At 53.9% G+C, this 20,000-nt stretch overlaps 1 pseudogene across 1 annotated transcript in view; it reads left to right on the top strand.

Annotated features, from left to right (window-relative positions):
- Window positions 1-11,013, top strand: part of LOC105546329 — a 48,435-nt pseudogene extending 37,422 nt beyond the window's left edge. The window contains exons 17-19 of the transcript XR_001007076.1: window positions 4,708-4,915; window positions 10,074-10,187; window positions 10,954-11,013. The product of XR_001007076.1 is annotated as an olfactory guanylyl cyclase GC-D-like (transcript). The remainder of the gene's footprint in view (window positions 1-4,707; window positions 4,916-10,073; window positions 10,188-10,953) is intronic.
- The last annotated feature ends 8,987 nt before the right edge of the window (window positions 11,014-20,000 follow it).

Raw genomic sequence — 20,000 nt, 5'->3', positions numbered from 1 at the left:
CTACTAAAAATACAAAAATTAGCTGGGCATGGTGGTGGGTGCCTGTAGTCCCAGCTACTTGGGAGGCTGAGGCAGGAGAATCGCTTGAACCCAGGAGGCCAAGGTTGCAGTGAGAGGAGACCGTGCCATTACACTCCAGCCTGGGTGACAAGAACAAAACTCTGACTCAAAAAACGATAAACAAAAAAACCCATAAACATACCCGCAGTGACTGCATCTGAATTGCAACATGTGGACGCTCCGGGATTTGCAAAGCCTATCTCTATTGCAGAGAATGCAGTCTTTCCATTTTGAACTGACTACAGGTCATGATTTGGTAAACATTATCATGCATTTATTGCTATTCAGACTATTTCTGCAGATAAGGAATTTTTAGATAAAAAGAGCACCCACATTTTGGGAGCCATGTGAAGCAGATTCTCAGAGAGCTTGTGCCTGCTTGGTGATTTGTCTCTTCCCTCTGTGTTCTGTCCCCTAGAACCCATGTCTCTCACTGAGGGCAACACGGATGGGGTTGGGGAAGAGAGAAAAGTTAATAACATTTTACTTCAAAGTGCTGTTCCTTACTCCCTTCCATCCCATCCGTGGGCAGGCAGTCTGCAGAGAGTCGGAGGGCAAGGGGCACAGGTGTTGCCAATTGCCAAGAAGGTCCCAGGGACCATAGAGGCTGACTGGCTGATTGCACCGGTGGGGAGGCTGAGCTTGGGGAAGGGCAAGGCCCCACCTGGCGTGCTACAGCACCACCACATCAGTGCCTGGGCCAGAGCTCAGGCTCGCTATCTCCCTGCCCAGAATGTACCCTTCATCAAAACTTCCAACGGGCTCTGCTCAGTTCTTCCAAGATGGCCCCCCACCCAAGGCCACCCCTTTCCATCCCTCATAGACAAGCAATATGGGCTTCCTGGGAAGGGACCAGAGTTGGAGCAGCCCAGGCTGAGTATCATCCAACCAGGTGGAACTGATGTGAACAGGGCAGGTCACAGCAGCCATCGCCTTTCCCCTCCTGCTGTTGGGGGGCCAAGGCCTTGGGACCCCAGGAAGCCTGGGGCACAGCAGTGCCTCAGGGCAGGAGTTGCTCTCGTTCATCTGAGTTCCCCCTGCCACACACACATCAGGGTCCCGAGGGGCTCCCAACAAGGGAGGGAGGGAAAGAGAGTGAGTGTGTGGGCAGATGCCAGTGTAGGACGGCGAGCCTCCTGGGGTGCAGACACACAGGGACACCCTTTTCACAGGGACACACCAGCCTCTCGGGGAGAACCAGCTTGTGCTGGTGGAAAGGGCTTCACGTGGCTGGGGCCCTCCTCCTTTGCAGAGTGATGGATGGCCTGCAGGGCAGGCAGCGTGGTGTGAACACAGGGCTCAGGCAGCGTGGTGTGAACTGCAGGGCTCAGTCAGCGTGGTGTGAACTGCAGGGCAGGCAGCGTGGTGTGAACTGCAGGGCTCAGGCAGCGTGGTGTGAACTGCAGGGCAGGCATCGTGGTGTGAACACAGGGCTCAGGCAGCGTGGTGTGAACACAGGGCTCAGGCCTGGCCCTGACTGTTGTGTGGCAGATCTTGCTCCTGTCTGGGCCCGTTGGGCTCCTCGGCTGGACTCGGTCCTTAGCTCCCCCATGGTCCTCTTCTCCCTTCCCTTACGTGGAGGGCCTCTCCTCCTGTTCTCCTCCCTGTGTCCTGAGGAGTAAGCCCTCCTCTGGCCTTGCCTCCCTACCAGCACCCACCCCACTGCTTGTCTCCACTCAGAACTCAACTTCTCAGAAGCTAGCAGCTGCCGCTGACTTCACTTCCTCACCTCCCACTCCCTCCCCGGCCCCCACAGTCTGACTTCCACCCCCTCAGGCCAGAGGGCTCTTCGAAAGGTCTCCAGTGACCTCTGTCCATGTCACCAGATCCAGGGGCAGTTTTAGTTCCCAACTTGACTGCTCAGCAGTGTTCACTCTGCTGCCCTCCTTTTCCTAAAAACTCTTTCTTCCCTGGCCTTCTCCTCTGGCACCAGCTCATCCTCCCCTTCTTGGGGCCTTCCTTGCTAGCCAGACACTAACAACACCCAGTACACACCTCGAGCTCCCACCCCACTGGGCACCAGGCTCCCGTCGCTCTGGCTGCTCACTCAATGGTTCCTTCTGGGGCTTCTTAGCACCACAGACTGCAAAGCTCCAGCAACCCTTGAAACCTGGTCCTCCAACATCCTCAGTCAGACAGCCCAACACCATCCCGGGCTCCTGGCATCTCCACACCTACCCCCATCCATTAGCAAGTCTGGAGCCTCCAGAGCCTCTGGGGAGGCGGGTGGGAGTCCTTGCCCCCACCCAGGCCTCAGGCTCAGATCCTGCACACAGCATGTGTGTGTGCCTAGCAGCCCCCACTCCATCACCCATCCCTTCTCTGGCTGGCTTCTCCACCTCCATGCCTCCACCCTGGCCCAAGCCACCACCCCTCTCAGGTGGCCCGCCGCAGGGCTCCTAGACAGTTCCCTTCCATCCATCTCTACCTAGCAGCCAGAATTATCTTTTAAAAACACAAACAAGGGCCGGGCGTGGTGGCTCATGCCTGTAATCCCAGCACTTTGGGAGACCGGGGCAGGCAGGTCACTTGAGGTCAGGAGTTGGAGACCAGCCTGGCCAACATGGAGAAACCCCATCTTTACTAAAAACACAAAAATTAGCCAGGTGTGCCGTGGGCGCCTGTAATTCCAGTTACTTGAGAGGCTGAGGCAGGAGAATCGCTTGAACCCAGGAGGTGGAGGTTACAGTGAGCTGAGATCGTGCCACTGCACTGCAGCCTGGGCAGCAGAGCAAGACTCTGTCTCAAAACAACAACAATAACAAAAGCCACAGACATGATGGACAGGACAGGTTGCTGCTGTTAACCCTTCTGGGCCGTCCCATCGCTCTGAGACTAAGCAACCTTTCGTGCAACCTCCAAGGCCATGCACTGTCCAGCCAGTGACTGCCCCTCGGCCCAGCCTCTCCTGCCACCTTCTGCTGCTCACCAGCTGCTCATGGGCCTCCTCCCGAAAGCACACTGTGTTCTTCCTACCTCCGGCCACTTGCTCTTGCTGTTCCTGTACCTGGAATGCCCTTTCTGTCATCCTGGTCTCAGTCAAATGCTGCTTCAGTCAGGAGGTGGCACAGGTCACACACTCTAGACAGGCCCTGCTGTCACCCTCCAGCTCATTTCCCAGCGTGGTGGCCTCCACAGCACTTGTAACTACTGATATTTCTTGTTTGTCAGTTGGCAGAGCTTGCCCTGCCCATATAAGACTCAGGAGGTCCTGGACTGCCGAGGCATCGGCATATCTGTCCATCGGTGCTCAGCACCCAGGGAATGTGACCTCTTGAGTCTCCTACACACCAGCCACCTTCCACCAAGTCCCCTGCCCTGGTCTGTCCTTTCAGGCACTACTGAAAAGCCCAGCTCCCAGTCCTCACCCCGCCCATCCTGTCTCAGAACCGGGAACCTGCAGATCTGGCAGCCATTTGTCATCCTGCGCCCCCTCAGCTGATGGCTTTTCCATTCCTGGACAGAAACTTTAGAAAGTGCCAGAAATGTTTTCATCTTCTTGGCTCAGAGGGAGGGAGGAGAGCGGAGATAAGTCACAGTGGGCACCACCTGACATGGGAGCCTCCCAGACCTCCAGGCAGGCAGGGGAGGGTCTCTGCACCCCAGTCCTGCATGTGAGCTCGCCGGGTGCACACACTTGTCATGGGTGTGGAACACCACATGCCCCTCTACTTGTCTAGAGATGAGGTCACAGACAGACACACGCGCAGACACACACACACACACACACACACACACACACAGAATCTCTGCAGGAGGGGCTCAGGACAGGCTGGATGGGAACTTGTCTTGGAGCCGCATTTATAAAGCAGTTATCAAATTTTTGCTTGCACTGTATGTTATAATCTGATTTTTATTTTTTTGAAGCCAAGTTTCCTAAAAGTGTTTTTATCCCCACTTTATGTATTTCCCATATCTGCAGAAGTGATTTATCTTTCTCTCTGGGGATTTTGAGGAGGCTGGTGGAGATTGGGGGAGGGGACAAAGGCCCCCCGCCCCAGCAACCATGTCTTGGTGTAGCCACTGACTCAAGCAGCAGTACCCACGGAAGCACTTTTCACCAGACATCACAGAGACACTCCACACAGTGGCCCCCTCTCTCTGCCCTCGCCAAACAGGCGCAAAAACCTCCCCTGCCAGCCGGGTTGCTGTGAGACCCTGGCTGTCCCTCGGAGCCTGGCTTTCTTCTCTGAGTAACAGCAGTGACCCAGCTCCACCCTGTTCCCGGCACCTGTGGGCAGCAAGTGAGAAAAGGGAAGTGTGCAGGAGTCCAGGGTCCCTACCCTGGATCTGTATAATATCTGGGAGTCACAGAAGCCCTCACCATGGCCTCCCAACCTCCCAAGATGATGTCCTGAGTAGGGGCGGAAGCTGGGGTAACTCCCTATCTCCTAGGAGGCCACTGTGCTTGAAGCCACACCTGCGGATGAGTCAGCAACGGCACGGCCTTGGAGAAGACACTTCACCTTTCCCAGCCTCAGATCCCTAAAGTTCTAGGTAGGGCAGGTGCCCACGGCCAGGCTGCTCAGGGCCCAGGAGCACGAAGGAAGTGAAAGGAGCGCCTCGTCAGCAGGGTAGGGCTGTAAATGCCCACGACTGCGGCTTTCAGTGGTCGCTTTATGATTCTTGTTTCTCCTTTTTCCCCAGAGACCCTTGGTAAGACTTCATAAACCAAGAAATCAAGGTGGCCTTTGCCAAAGCCTGTCAGGACACGGAAGACCTTGGCCAGGCCCTGAGGAGAACAGTGTGGGGCAGGTGCCTGCACCAGCATGGAGCCTCCTGTGTCTACCCCCTTCCCCCTCCCTGCTCCACTTCCTTCAAAGACTTCCTTGCTGAGCTCCCTGGTGGCCAAACCGTAAGTGCCCAGAGTGATAGTAACTGATGCATTCCCATACGAGTCCTAGAGCTGAACTTGCCTCTCGACACAAAAACAATAAAAATAGAAACCCTCTCCACCTTTCACATGGTGCTTTGTTCTCAGCAAATGGTTTTGATGCAGAGAGCTCATTACCATGAGAGCAGACCCTGAGGAGCCCTGTGCCCACTGTCTAGCTGCAGGGCCCAAGGCCCGGGAGAAGGAGGTCATTTGCCCCAGGTGGCACAACAGCTTCCGGCAGAAGCAAGGCTGGGACGAGGAAGGGAAGCCCGGCAGACAAGGGCTCCAGGCTCAGCTGGGCCTCCCACTTGCGACATATCTGTTTTGTCATCTCTAAAAGGGGCATTGAGAGGATTCAGAGCTTCTAACACAGGGCCTGGCCCTGTGTTCGCATTTCCCTTAGGAAATGCTCAAAGTACGCTGCCTCCTTCCCTGCCTTTCTCCCCAAGCCAGCCTAAACCATTGGGCGTCTTGTGAGCACTGTGTCATGAGTCCAGGCCTTGGGACACAGGAACTCAGAAACTCAAGATGGAGGAGGGAAGGTGAGAATTCCTCAGATCTCAGGAAAATGAGATGAGAGTTCTGTCTTACAGAAAAAAAAAACAAAAACAAAAACTCAACAGCCAACTTATTAAATTGGCTTCTAACATCAAAGAGTGTTCACCAAATATCCGAGGGTGATTTCAGAGCAGGCAAGAAGGCCACACATGGAATTCATTTTCCAAACTGAGGGGAGAGGGGCATGGACCAAGCGGGCAGGTTAAACCCCAAACAAATGTATCCTTTCCTCAAAAGACCCCTTAGGATGGGAGAACTGGCACAAAAACTTTGAACTGAACTGGTGGTTGTTGGGAAAATGTTCTGCCTGAGGGCCACTGTGCCCACAGAGGCCAGGGTGCCCGTATGTGTGTGTGTGTGTGTGTGCACGCATGCACACATATAAGAAAAAAGAGGTATGTAAGGATGTGATGATGTATGTAGAATTGGCTTTGGGAGATGCCACTGCCTGTCCCTACCTGTGCAACTTTGGGCCTAACCTTTCTATGCCTCAGTTTGCTCAAATGCAAAACAGAGCCGGTTACTCTTCCATCCCATACCATCATGAGAGTTAAATGAGAGGACTGTGGAAACACCACACCTGGCCCTGCGAGCCTGCAGGAGTGTTGGGCAGGGAGGATCTGCACACATGTGTCTGTGGAATGTGCCCATGGCTTGTGTGTGATTATGTCTGTGCATGTGGTACAGCTGTGGGGACAGGGACAGAGATGTGGCCCTGATTTCTCCACAGGCCCTCTGGGTGGCCCCCTTTAGGCCTACGGATTTTCTCTTGGGGCTCCAGTTTCTTCATCTGTAAAATGAGCATGTGGTCTAGGTGACTCCTAAAGCCCCTCTGGGTGCATAGCTGTGTGTCTGCCGTGAGCATCCATGAGCATATGCATGGATTCGTGCCCTGGCACCACAGCTGGGCAGGAAGAGACCAGAGCTCGACCAGGACTCCTCTTTCTCACTGCTGTGGGCTGAAGGCCTGTGTTCTCCGCCCACATTCCTATGTCAAAACCCCAGTCCCAATGTGATGGGTTAGGAGGTGGTACCTTCGGGAGGTGATGAGATTATAAGGCTGGAGCCCTCACAAACAGGATTAGTGCCCTTGTGAGAAGAGGCCAGTGAGGTAGTTCTTTCCACTAAGGGAGAGCACAGCAACAAGGGGCCATCTGTGAACCTGTAAGAGAGGCCTCACCAACACCAGGCCCTGATGGCAACTTGATCTGGGACTTCCAAGCTCCAAAACAGTGAGAAGCAAATATCTATTGTTGAAGCCCTCCAATCTGTGTTAGTTACAGCAGCCCAAGCTGACTAAGACACCTGCCAGGCGCCGAGTGGCCCAGGCTGGTCTGTTGGTGCCTCTAGGCCTTCTGTTCCTCACTGCACAGGAGGGCCCAGGCCCCTGCCCTAACTGCCTTACGAGGCTGCTGTTAGATCAAGGAGGCAGTGCGTGTGAACACACACTCGACTGAGAAGTGTAGTGCAGATGTGATTTGGGGGGGTGGGGTGGGTGAACAGATCTGTGTGACTTTGTATATTTAAGTGGACGCCGGAGCTCAAAGGGCCCTTTGCAGGCAGGTGACAGTGAGCCTGTGCCTGTACCTGTGGACATGTGTGGGTTGTCATTGTGTCTGTGTCTGCATGTATGTGCTCGTCTGTAGACATCTGTGCACGTTGTCTATGTATATGTGCATTTATGTGTCCGTGTGTTTCTGTGTATATGCATTTATGGCTTTGGTGTGTCTACATATATGCAGTTTTACTGTGTATATTATATGTCTGAGCATGTCTGAGCATCAAAATCTGGGGCAGTGGTACATCCCCTCCTGTCCCAAAATCTGGGGCAGTGGCACATGTATCTGTGTACATACCATGTGTGCCCATATGTGTGATGTGTGTCCAAGTACCTGTTGTGTGCATGTGTGCTGTTTGTCAGGGTGTGACTAGATTCAGCCATGGGTCTTCGTGCTCTTGGGCCCTCTGGAAGGTTGTATGGTGGGAGCAGCTCTCGCCCCTCTGCTCACTCCCTGAACTGCCGTTGCTGAGAGAGGCTGAGTCAGCTCTGTTCTTAGAGGCTCCTAAGGACTCTAGGAGGAAACTCTGGCTCCAAAGCTGACATACTGCACGTAACTAGACTCCCTACATTGGTCTGTTTTCACACTGCTATAAAGATACTACCTAAGACTGGGTAATTCATAAACAAAAGAGGTTTAATTGATTCACAGTTCTGCATGGCTGGGGAGGCCACAGGAAACTTACAATCATGGCAGAAGGCAAAGAGGAAGCAAGGCAACTCTTATGTGGTGTCCAGCGAGATAGAGAGAGAGAAGGCGGAAGTGCCCAACACTTATCAAACAATCAAATCTCATGAGAACTCACTCACTACCATGAGACTGGCCTGGGGAAACCCCCCAGCCATGATCCAATCACCTCCCACCAGGTCCCTCCCTTGACACGCAATTCAGATTACAATTCGAGACGAGTTTTGGGTGGGGACACAGCCAAACCATATTCCCCCAACACACACCAGGGTTCTCACCTCTCTCCAACCTTCCTCCATCAGTTAGGGACAAAGGAAGATAGGCCCATGCCCACCTGGATCCTGCATTGTGCCCCAGTCCAGGGCTGGCCATTTCCTCCTGGGAGGCTTTATGTCCCATTTATTCCCCATTTACCTGCTACCTGCTGTGTGCCAGGTGCGTGGCAGGAGCTTCACGCACACTGACTAAACCGTGCCCACCCTCTAAAATGAGAGTTATTTGTGCACTTTACAGATGAGGAACTGGAGGCTTCGAGGGTGAAGTGCCTTGTAAGTGTCAGCTCATCTGTCTCCGATCTGAGGTGGTGATGCAGAGCTACAAAAGCCCAGAAAAACAGCAATGGTCCCTGGAGGGTTCCCAGGGGAGGCAGCCTTAGTGAGCACACAAGTTCCTCTTCTGCAGAACAGGAGTGAGGATAGCACCTTTCAGGTGAGGCTGAGGAAATCCTCAGGAGGAGCCAGCCCAGCATTCGCATGGGCTTCCATGGACATGTTCAGACAGGAACCCAGAGATACAGCCCCAAGTCATGGCTTACATGATGAGTCAATGCCAGCTGGTGCCAATGAAGGCCCCTGCCTTCCCCTCAGCAGCCTGTGACCATTCACCTGTCCCTTGGAGTACATTCCCAGCAAGGGGACATTTCTAGAGGTTGGGTTCTTGCTATGGCAGATGGAGCTATGGGCTTCCAGAAGGTCCTTGCAGGGCTGGGTGATCTGGAATTGTTTGGTCCCTGGTTCTTCAGGTGGGCACACTTTGGGATGGACTCCTTAGAAAAGTCCAAATACTTTAGCCCTACATAGGCTGGCCCCACCTCATCTGCCCCCTACACAACCAACTCTTTGGCTATGACACACTCCTTACTCTTCTGCAAACCCCTCATGATGCTACATCTTTGCTCTTGTTATTTTCTCTACCAAGATGACCTTGTCCCTTTTTCAACACCTGGTGAATGCCTCTACATCCTTCAAAGTCTAGCTAAAATGCCACCTCTTCCTGAAACCCTTTCCCAATCCTCCTCGGTATGGAATTAGTAGCTGCCATGCCTGACCCTCACTTGACAGGAGGGACCTTATCTAGTTCCTTCCTTCAGTCCAATGCCCAGGAAGAGGCATGTGCTAGAAAGCTGAATTGATGAATGAACAAATTAAGGAACTAACTAGCCCAAAGGCATCTAATACATAATCTCCCTTCCAGCAATGCCAGCCCCTGAGGTCGCCTTCCTGGTTTCTCCTCCGCTGTTCTCTGCATCTGGGCTTGGTTGATCTGATGCTTAGCTGGGATCCCGGCACACCAGGCACAGGCAGCATGTCAGCTCATGGCTCCCCTTGCAGCCCTGCCTCCCCTCACCACTGCCTTCATGCTGCAATGGACGCCCTCACCTCCAACCCCTGTACGGGCCTGGAGGCTCTTTCCCAGCTCCCTGTTTCCCACTCCTTCTGGCTAACTCCTTCCTCTCCAAATCTCTGTTCCTCTGCCAATTCCTCCAGGAAGCCTTCCCTGACACAATCCCTTTCACCCCAATGTGCTGTGGGAGGGGTACCTCCTCTGGCCTCTCAGCCCTGGGCCACCCTGTCCGTCACTGACTACACTCTAGGTATGGTCTTGTGTCAGCCTCTCCCTGCAGAAGGGGGCTTCTGGAGGGCAAAGGTGGGTCTGAACCCTGTTTGTGTGACCCCAGTGTCTGGCCAGTAAAGTTCAGTGGGAAAGAAATATGACAGACCAGGGAAGGTGAAGGAGGCTACTGTGGAGGCAGGTGAGCCTCCCTTTAAGGAAATCCATGTGTATGACAATCCAGATTTGCTCAAAAGACAGAGTGGAGTCTACACTCTCACAAAGAGGGAGGTGAAGTGACACAGAGCTGGAGGGAAAGGCCACACATGTACTGAGCGCCTGCTGTGTGCACTGTCTCAGGACCCTGCATCTTCATTAAGCGGTGAGGACACCAGGCTCTGAGAGAAGACTGACTAGCCAAGTGGGCTGCTGCGTTCACCGGGGCTGTGGGACACCCAAGCCCGGCTCCTTCTCAAGGGCTGACCATGCCACCTCCCATGTAGGCTGTGACCTGGACTTCCTTGCACAAGTCCCTCTTGCTGGAGGCCCCAGTCCATCAGGACCGGCGCAGGTTTCCGCGGCCTGAGAGACTCTTTGAGCAATCCACTAGGGGGCAGGCAAGTTGTTCCAGAGTCAACCAGGAGCCCCTCGGGCAACCCTGGAGACTCGTGGACTCCTCCCCACCCCTCCCCAGCCCACAGGCTCCCGGGGCTCGGCAGGGAGAGGGAGGAGGGGGATACACGGAGTGATGGGGCACCCCACGGAGGAGTCCCACATGAGGAACCTCCCTGAATGACTGAAGCACAGAGACAGTTCTTCAACAGCTCTCTATTTCTCACTGGCGCACTGGGGAGCTGGATGTGGTTTTAGGCTCTGTCAACGTGCAGAGTGTGGGCTCAAGGATATGGAACCTGGCCCCTGTGCATGTGAAACAGCAGATCTCAGGGTCCCCTCCCCACTGGAAAGGACTGGCCCAAGTTGGCATGTGTCCAGGATGTGTCCAGCCTCCAGACACTGACATTTTCTATGACATAACGCATAGGTGATCATTTGATACCATTCTTTCCCGGATGCTGGCTCCTGTGGCCTATCACACTCTCTCCTGGGAGGCAGGTGTGACTACCCCATCCACAGACAGGAGAAGCATCTCTGATCTGTGCACATTTCCTGGTGAGCCACAGGTTACCCTGACTGCTCTGCCTAGTCTCCTGGCTCAGAAACAGGTGATGGCCCTCTCTTCCCTGTCCTTCTCATGACAACTCTCCACCACCTCCACAATCAGTCATCAAGTCCTGCGCAGCCCGTCACTATGGTCTCCGACTTCGGTCCACAGCAAGGGCACCAGGCTTCATGCTGCTCTCTTGCCTCTATTCCCACCACTAGTCTACCTGCAGCACAGATCTTGCGACGTCACTTTTCGACTTAGCAAGTGTGCACTACTGATGGCCAAGGGCCTTTGCTGAGGAGCCCCTGCCAGCTGGCCCTGCCAGCTCTCTCCCCTGGCTGCCCAGCCCCTTTCTATCCCTATGCCCTGGCCCATCTTGTCCTTCAGATCCCCAATTTCAACCTAGAGGGTTTTTATTCTAAAAAAGTATTCCTATCAGTAGTTTTAATTACCCATTAAGGCCTGGAACCAGCGGGCTAGAGATAACCTTCCCCATCACTTTTGTGTCCGGGTACAAAATCCTTCCAGCTTGAGGAATATCACAATATCCTCTCAGCATATTTTCAGAATTGTTATTACAGACATGGGCTGGTGGGAGCTGGCCATGGGGGCAGTCTCTGTTCTTCCCATGTGTCCACCTTGAGCCCACACTCTTCACTTTGACAGAAACTAAAACCACATCCAACTCCCCAGTGCACCAATGAGAAATGGAGAGTCGGTGAAGAATTTCTGGGAGCCAGAGAAGACAGCGCATCATGGCTCACCATGCAGCCAAACTTCATGAACTTTTTAAAGCCTCAGTTCTCCTTCCAGGAGTCCCTTCCCTAGAAGCTGCTTTACCTTTTTCCATCCTTTTTCCATCACTCCCTTGTCCCCAGATCTCCATGTTGTCCCTAACCCACCAGCACCGAGCCTCAGCTTCCTGGTTCATTGGTGGTTACCCAAAGAACAACTACAAGACTGATCCAAGGTCCAGGAACCCTTTAAAGGGCCGGCTCAGGTCTCCCCAGGCACTGTCTCCAAGGCTTCCCCTGTGGGCAGCCCATAGGAGGGTCTTTATTTCACTAGAAAGAAGGAACTAATGTGGATAGAATATCTGCAACGTACCTCTCACTTCCATCATGCAAGGCAAAGATGATTCTCGCTCTATTTTCGATGCAGCTACTAAGACTCAGTCCAAGGTCACCCAGCAAGCCAGGGGCAGAACTGGACTTCAACTCCAAAGCCTCCACCACCTGCACCACCCTGGTGGCCTTATGGGCCCCAGTCAAGTACTATATGGAAAAAGGTGACTCAGACAAGGTCACCAGCTGCAAGGTAGGGCCCAGCGAACGGAGCTGGAGTAGGATGCAGAGGATGGGGCAGGTGAGGCCAGGTGAAGCCAAGGCCAGCAGCCAGGTCTCTGGATGTGGATGGAGGAGTTGAGGGGGCAGATGCCAGAGTGTGCTGTGGACCCAAGTCAAGGTCAGAACTTGCAGGGTAGGCTGGACATGGAAGAGTGAAAAGGCAGAGAAACGAATGAACTCTGGCCACCCGCCTGGGGAAGAGCACTGAAGGGCTGTTTATTCCCACAGCCACCATGCCCTCTCATTCGGCCTCCTGGACTTACGTAGCAGGGAAGTGAAGAGCTTTTGAACTGGAGGCTCGGCTTTTTTTCTTTCTTTTTACTGGCATGGAAACCCCACAATGTAGTTTCTGCAGCCCTCACCTCTGGTAACTCTAAATCAGGTGAAAGAGGGAGAGCTAGATGGGAAGGAAGAGAGAGAGGGGGAGGGAGAGGCAGGAGAAAGAGAGAGGGAGAGGGACTTCGAAAGAGCTAACTGGGCACAGCTGGGGAGAGCAGGAAAGGGGAGAGGAGATGGTGGAGGATGTATGTGGGTTTGTGATATAGAACCTGGCCCCTGTGTGTCGTGAAAGAGACAGGAAAACGGGAAGTGTGACGTGGACTCAGACGCCCTGGGCCATCAAAGGCTTTTAAGCAGGAGGGTGACCTGGTCAAACCTGTGTTTTGGAGAGACTCCATCTGGCTGCCATGTGGGGCCTGAGTGAATGAGCGGGAAAAGAGAGATCCTGGGCCAGGAAGCAGTCCTGGGGAAAGGGCCAGGGGAGAAAACGCCAGGCCAAAGAGTGAGTGGGAGCTCCGGGAGCTTCCATGTTTAGAGATCAGGTAGAGGAGGAGGAGGAAGAGAAGGGCCCGCAGCAGGATCCTGAAGGAGATGCAAGAGAGGAGAGAGGAGGGCCAGGAGCGGGTGTTCCAAGGTGCCACGGGAAGAGGGCCATTAAAGGAGGAGGGGAAGCTGTGAAGAACATAGCCAAGGGACCTGGACACTGTCCCTCGGTCCAGCCACAGCAGTTCTGCCATGGATGTGCTTGTTGAAATGAGGAGCTGGAGGCAGGTGGAGGGAGTGGAGGCAATGGAGGCAGCAAGAGTGGCTTTCTTGCAGGTAGCTAGCTCCCTTGTGGGTCTGGCTAGGAGGAGAAGAGAGGCGGGGACCACAGCTGAAGGGAACCTGGAAGGCCCAGAAGAGGCTTGTGAAACAGGGGCGTGTACAAGAAGGCTTGCCCAGAAGGTTCCCCCAGGAGGCAGGTGCTGCCTCTGCCAGCAGGAAGCACAGCCCATCCACCAGGAGGCCAGGTGGTCACTGATGCCAGCAGAGGCAAGTTTGGTTTGGGGAGTCAGGTTCAGGCCTCAAACCCGGGTCTCCTGACCCCAGCATCACAGGAGAGAAAAGCCGGCAAGCAGGCTGAAGTCGCACAGCCTAGAAGAGGTCAGGGAGTGGCAGCCCTGAGGCCACATAACCCCTTTTTAAGCTTCCAGACCTGCAGAGAGATTGGCTTGGTGACAAGGCCTGCCATCCATCCCTCAGTAGACAGGATGCAGAACTCTGCATTCTGGAGCCCCAGCCCAGCTCCCAGGGCCCAAAGCTCACAGCATCCCAGCTGGATTAATCATGAGATTCCTGGGAGGCCAAGGGAGTCTGTCTGACTTATTTAGCCCAAACTGTGTCCTTTCCCCTCCTTTCCTTTTTCATGTCAGGAAACCAGCCCTAGTGGAAGCCACTTGACTTATGTGTGGTCTGCTTCTGAGAAAAATCAGAGTCACAAGCCATGCGAGATGACAGCCTAGTTTCCATGAGCATGTGCACCCGTGCCCGTGTATACAGGCATGCTCACGTGTCTTTGTGTGTGCACATCCATGCACACAGACAAGAGGCTTATCTGTGCCCTCTGTCTGCTGTGTGTGCGCTGGTGCACTAGGTTTGAGGAGCCTTGGTATTTTAAGTCTTCAATGTACATACTGGTTGTGAGCTGTGTTTGTGTGCAATGTGTGTGGTATGTTTGTGAGTGTGGTGTTTGTGTAGGATATATGGATATAGTGTGTGTACACTGTGTATGCTCAATGTGCATGTTTGTGTTGTGTTTTGCACGTGTGGTGTTTAATTGAGAGTTGGATTTGTGCAGGGTGTATGTAACCATGTGTGGTGACTGCGACTTTTGAGGGCGTCTCTGAAATGTCTGAATGTTTGTGAGTCGTGTGTGTGCCTATGTGAAAGTTGTGTGTGAGGTCGATGCATGCTTGTTGTTTTCATGAGTCGTGACCCTGTGCATCTCGTGTTGCCTCTGAGGATGCATATGAAGGATGTGTGTGCGGCTGTGGCTGGGCTGCTGCAGGTGCACTGTGTCTGTGGGGCGAGCGCATGTGGCTCTCATCAACAGGTGGAAAAATGCCATGGGGGAGGGGTAAAAGTCCAATGCAGCAGAGAGGGCAGCCCCGCTGTTGCCTCCTCCTTGCCCCTGTAGAGCCTCAGCTTCCCCTCAATGGACAGTACTTGAAGGACTCTAGGAACACCCCATGGTCATGAGGAAGATGGCAACATGACTAGGACAAGATAGAGGCTCTGTGACCTGTGCCTAAGAAGACCCTGTCCCTGTGACAACTGGGTGTGCCCAGGCCTCCGCCCCCTCGCTTGCCCCTTGAGGGCTTCCACCTGCCCACCTGAGGAACGCTGTACCCTCATGCTGCCCACCCACACTGTCCCCGAGGGGCAGCCACAGCTACATTCCAGGCAGGTTTCTTCCCTACATCCCCTGAGCACAGCCAGGGGAAGCTTCAAAAGCGCTTCTCTCTCCCTGAAACGAACCAGCACAAAGACCATAGCTGCTGCCAAAACCCTCAAATGCTGACCTGGGCAGGGAGCACCGCAAGCTGTGCCACTGACTGGCGAGCAACAGCTTAATACAAGTGCACTCACTCTTCAGACTGCCCTAGTTGTCCATTGTCCATCGCTGCCCTCACTCTACTGGGTTCAGAGGTGAGGCCACCAGCCCAAAGTAACACAGCAGTGAGTGGTACGGCAAGGATGGGAATGTGGGTGGGTCTCTCTCTGAAACCCAGGTTGCTTCTCTTCCTCCATTCTGCCCTTCTCAGTCCCCTCCTCACCCCACCTAAGGTGGAAGGGGGAACACAACTACACACAGAACGTTTAGATAATTTGTTCTTTTGGCTCATTAATGCTCCTTCAAGTGACGATATGATCTAGTATTCAGTGGGTAGGCGCTGGAGCCCCACTGCCTGGACTCACCCATACTGGCTGTGCAAGCTTAAGTTAATTACTCATCCTTGCTGCATTTCCTCACGTGTCATCTGCAAAATTGAGCTGCTGCTGCTGCTGCTAATAATAATAATAATAATAATAATAATAATAATAATATCTACCTTCTTGGGTGTAGTTAAGGATTGAATGGGTTGCAATATGACAGCTGCATTAGAAAGTTGCCTGGCCCAGCCTATTCCCTTCCCAACTTGAAATTACTCACAGTAAGAAAGATTAATAATTCTATTAACCATAACCTTTACATTTCATTCCGTCGTTTCTGCGATGCAGTGTGGAGCTGGTGTTATCCACACTTCATAGGTGAAGACTGGGCAACTGTGAGAGCAGAGGCCAGGGCCTGCCCCGAGCCCCACCGCAGAGGCTGCCTGCTCCTCATCAGCGCGGTGCTTCCCTGGAGCAGTGCGTCTCAAAGGGTGGTCTGAGGACCGGCAGCATCAGCACCACTGAGGGTTTGCTGGAGGTGCAGATTCCGGGCCCCACCTCTGACCTACTGAACCAGGCTCTCTGGGGTGGGGCCCGGCAATCCGTTTAGCCAGCCCTCAGGGATTCTGATGCTTGCCAAAGCTTGAGAAGAACTGGGCTAGACCTCTGAAGGGGTTGCTCTGTGAACCCAGGAGCACCCCACGTGAGGCCTGTGGAAGAAAGTGGAGGAGGAAGAAAGTCAGACCCTTGGCCCACTGTGTGACCTCAGGCCACGTCCTCATCCTCTCTGGGCCTAGAATCTGTCATATTTCTTGGCATGGGAGTAGAGGAGGCAGGGAAGATTCTCTGAAATTCATGGCCACCTCTCCTCCTCTGTGCCGGTGCCCTGCTCCTATGAGTGCTGCTTTCAGGAGCTCACGTGTTTGCAGCCACCTCATCCTGGCCTTAGCTCTGTTGCTGTTTTTGGTACCTTGGAGATGACACTTTGTGACCTCATGGACCATAACCAAAGCCCAAAGTGATAAACACTGGATCATCAAGAAAAGGGTACATCGGGTTTAGCCTTTAAGCAGTTAAAGCGGAGGAAAAAGTTGCATGGCTCAAAGGCACAACCCCTCGGGTTCCCAGCAGCCTGGTGCTGCAGAAAGCTGCGGTTTCATGGTCCACAGCTCAGCACAGCATCAGGTTGTGGAGACGCTTCTGATCCTGCCCTGCCTGGTCCATCCCCCCAGCTCCCTTGGGGCCTCTGAGAGCCTCCAGTCCCTTCAGCCACAGTAGTCACTGACGGGACTCTGAGCCAGGAGCCTTTCGTGTGGTGGTTGTGGGGTATGTGGGGCCTCACCAGCACCTGCTTCCCCTGCCTTGGTAACGCTAAGTGCTTCCATGAGGGGGTGCCTCATGCCTCCAACGAGAACAGAAAACCAGCAGAGTAAGTCCTCATTCTCTGGCCACGAATGAGGACTTGGAGCCTGAGGACTTCGATGGGCCTGCCCACCATGTCCGCTGTGTGACCTCCAGCAAGTCAGAGAGTCCCTGCAGGCTTCATCTCTCTCTGTAAAATGGGGGCAGAGATAGGCCTCCTCTCGTCGGACAGCTATGGGCAGGGGATAAGTAAAGAACCTGGCCCCAGGCCCGGTCCTGCAAGCCCTTGATATTCCCACTCAACAGACCAGCTACTCCCCACCACTGGGCCATTTATAACATCCTCCTGCCCCTCCAGGAGGTGGCCTAGAGATGGTGTGGCCTGAGCCCATTTGCCCTAGGGAGAAAGTGAGGGGAGTCAGGGGAAGAACTGGGGAACCCAGGGTTCTGCCCTAGAAGGCAGGGCCCAGAAGGGGCTCATGAGGTAACTCCCAGACTCTCAGGAGCTCATGTGGGTGCTGGGCAGAAGCAGGGAGTGACATCTCTGCAGTGAGATCTGGCCTGAAAATCAGAGGACCTTGGTTCAATTACTGGCTCCATAGCTGTGCTGTGTGACTTTTGGCAGTTACTTAACCTCTCTGAGCCTGGTCAGTAATTGAGAATAAAGGTCTCTGAGTTTCCTGGTCAGTCATTGAGAATAAAGACGCCTAACTGGAAGGCTGCCTATACTCTCATTTGCCACATGAGATGAAGGACTGACCCATAGTGAGCGGTCAGCAAACAGTAGTGGAGACTAAATTGGCAGTCTAGGGTGCCATGGGCCTTTCCACCCTGGTTCTACAGTTAGATCAGGACAGCAAGGCTCAGAGAGGTTTAGCAGCTTGTCCAAGGTTACACAGGATGTGCACATCATCGCCTTTCTGGGCCACTAGCTCCTGCGTAGGACCCTCAGGTTTTAATCTGGCCTGAGGTGAAATCCTCCCAGGGAGCCTTGAGCCTGACTTGGTGCCCGAGCGGATTTTTTCATCTCAGAATGGTAGTCCTGAGGACACAGGAAGAGATGCATCTCTTATATCTTCACTGACAATGCATGAAGGAATGGAAGCATTTCCACAAAAATATCAACACCGTGAAGCCTTAGCTGTCTGTTGATGGGCTACCCAGGAGAACTCCCCATTTCTGGAGGTGTGCCAACAGAAGCTAAGTGACACTGGTGAAGAAGAAAGTTGGACTTGGTGGCCTTTAAAAGATCCTCCACAAGGCTGCCAGGCAAGCCTGAGTCTGCTTAGTTTCCACCCACCCTTCCTCCTGCAAACTCAAGCTCTGCCTCCCGGACTTGGCCTTCAAGGCCTCTGGACTGAATCATCCTCTGTGCTCTCATCTGGCCCGGGAGTTCCAAAAAGGTAGGCATTGGACATTTTTATTCAGCGATTGTCCTGGGCCCACCAGAGAAGAGAGGTCGTGTTTACTGAGCAAAGGTCCCCGCAACCAGGAACTTCACACATGTCGTTACAGGCCATTCTCATACACCGGGTACTGTTATTAGTTTCACTTTTCAGGTCAGCAAACCGAGGTCAGGAAGGTCGAGCAACCTGCCAAAAGTCACACAACAACATGACTGCCGAAGAAGTGAAGAGATGAAGGAAGGGACGCTGAGCCTGTGGGCTTCCCGGCTTTTAGCCTCTGGTCCCCAGAGGCATCTGCAGCAGGTGGGCACGCTTGGTTGCCCATCTGCCTCAAATGTTGGGGAGCCCCATCCGGGCACTGAGTAAGGTGGAACCCCACGAGCTGACTAACCACAACCACAGCCTCTGGGGGGCGGGGGAGTGAGAGGCAGGGCACTCACCCCCAGCCCACCATAGCCCCAGCCCCGCCCTCCTGGGCCCTAGCAGAAGCTCTGCCATAGCCCAGTGATTTCTGTTTGGTAGCAGCTCCGGGAAGGATGAGGCAGTGCTCAGTCAGCCTGGGCCTGGATGGCGGGGAGCTGGTCCGATACGCAAGGCCAGGAACTGCCCGAATGATCCAGTCATTCTGCTCATACTGCAGGGCAGCTTCAAAGCACTTTCCTGGACATTTGGCCCCTTGGACAGGGACCTGGAAAAGGAAGCCCGCAGGATAGAGGAGTATCCACCAACTGCCACAATAAAGGCAGTGAGAAGTTGCCTAACAACCACTGGGTGCAGGCTCCAGCTGGATCCATTGCACTTAGTTCTAGCACCAACTCCAAGTAGTAGCTACTATCTTTCCCACTTTACAGATGGGGCACTGAGGTTCCATTTGACCAAATGGAGCACTAGAGACCAGGGAGGGGGCTGGATGGACCAGCTAGGACCCTATGGACATAGATCTGAGGCCTTGGGTGGCTGGGAGGGAAGAGAAAGAGGTTTGGATACCTTTCCCAGGCCCTGCTGAGAGATTCCTTACCTGCATCTCCTGCCCATCTCCTCAGTGCAGCTCAGGCCTCCTCCTTAGGGAAGCTTTCCCTGATTTCCTCCTCTAAGGCTAGGTCAGGCCCCTGGGGCACCTGCTGTCACAGCTTGTCCTCTCTGGGTTGACCCCATCTGCTCAGATCCATCTCCACAGTAGACTGAACAGGCAGAAGAAAAGACAGTAACTGTAGGGACTTCAGGAAATCCCACTTCTGAGCCCAGCCTTACCCTGATTTGCCAGAAGGCCCTGGGTGGTCACTTTCATGCCTGTAAAATGGGGCACCCTACCCTACTCTAGGGCTGGTGACCATCAGGGAAGAGAAACACTGTGGAAGAGGCACCTTCCACCCCCAGAACCAGGACCTGGAGGACAGCCAGGGCCCCTCTCCTCTAGGGACCCGCATCCTGGAGCCCACAGGCAGCAGAGCAGGGTACCTGTGATTTGGTGGGGACAAGGCATCTAGAAGAGGGGTGGCTTTGGGGAAGATCTGCTTCAACCTCCGATCTAAACGACAATACCGCCACCCTATATTTGCACAATACTTTAAAAAATCGGCCAAGACAATACCCAAACTGAAGCAGACTTAGCTTTATGGACAGAGTGGGCTCAAATCCCTGATTCTTACAAGCTGTGTGACTTTGGACATGCCACTTAACCTTTCTGAGCCTCAGTTTCCCCAACTATAAATAGGGACCTTACTAGTCTTAGACAATTGGTTTTCATGTGTACACACTGCCCCCGTCCTAGCCTCAGTTTCTCCATCCGAAAGCTGAGGACTTTGATGGTGCTATTTCACAGGCTGTTGAAGGGCCCCGCAGATGATGGAGGAGTACGGGTCTAGACGCTAGAGCACAGTTCGGAGAGGAAAAGTGACCTGCCAGGACCCACCAGAGCGGACGGCTTGGTGCGGGGAACCCCCTCCGCGGCCGCCCCAG

The sequence above is a fragment of the Mandrillus leucophaeus genome, unplaced genomic scaffold, assembly GCF_000951045.1.
Source record: "Mandrillus leucophaeus isolate KB7577 unplaced genomic scaffold, Mleu.le_1.0 Scaffold1095, whole genome shotgun sequence".
In the NCBI taxonomy this organism is placed as follows: Eukaryota; Metazoa; Chordata; class Mammalia; order Primates; family Cercopithecidae; genus Mandrillus; species Mandrillus leucophaeus.
The sequence above is the reverse complement of the archived record's forward strand: the minus strand, read 5'-3'. Positions and strand labels throughout refer to the sequence as shown.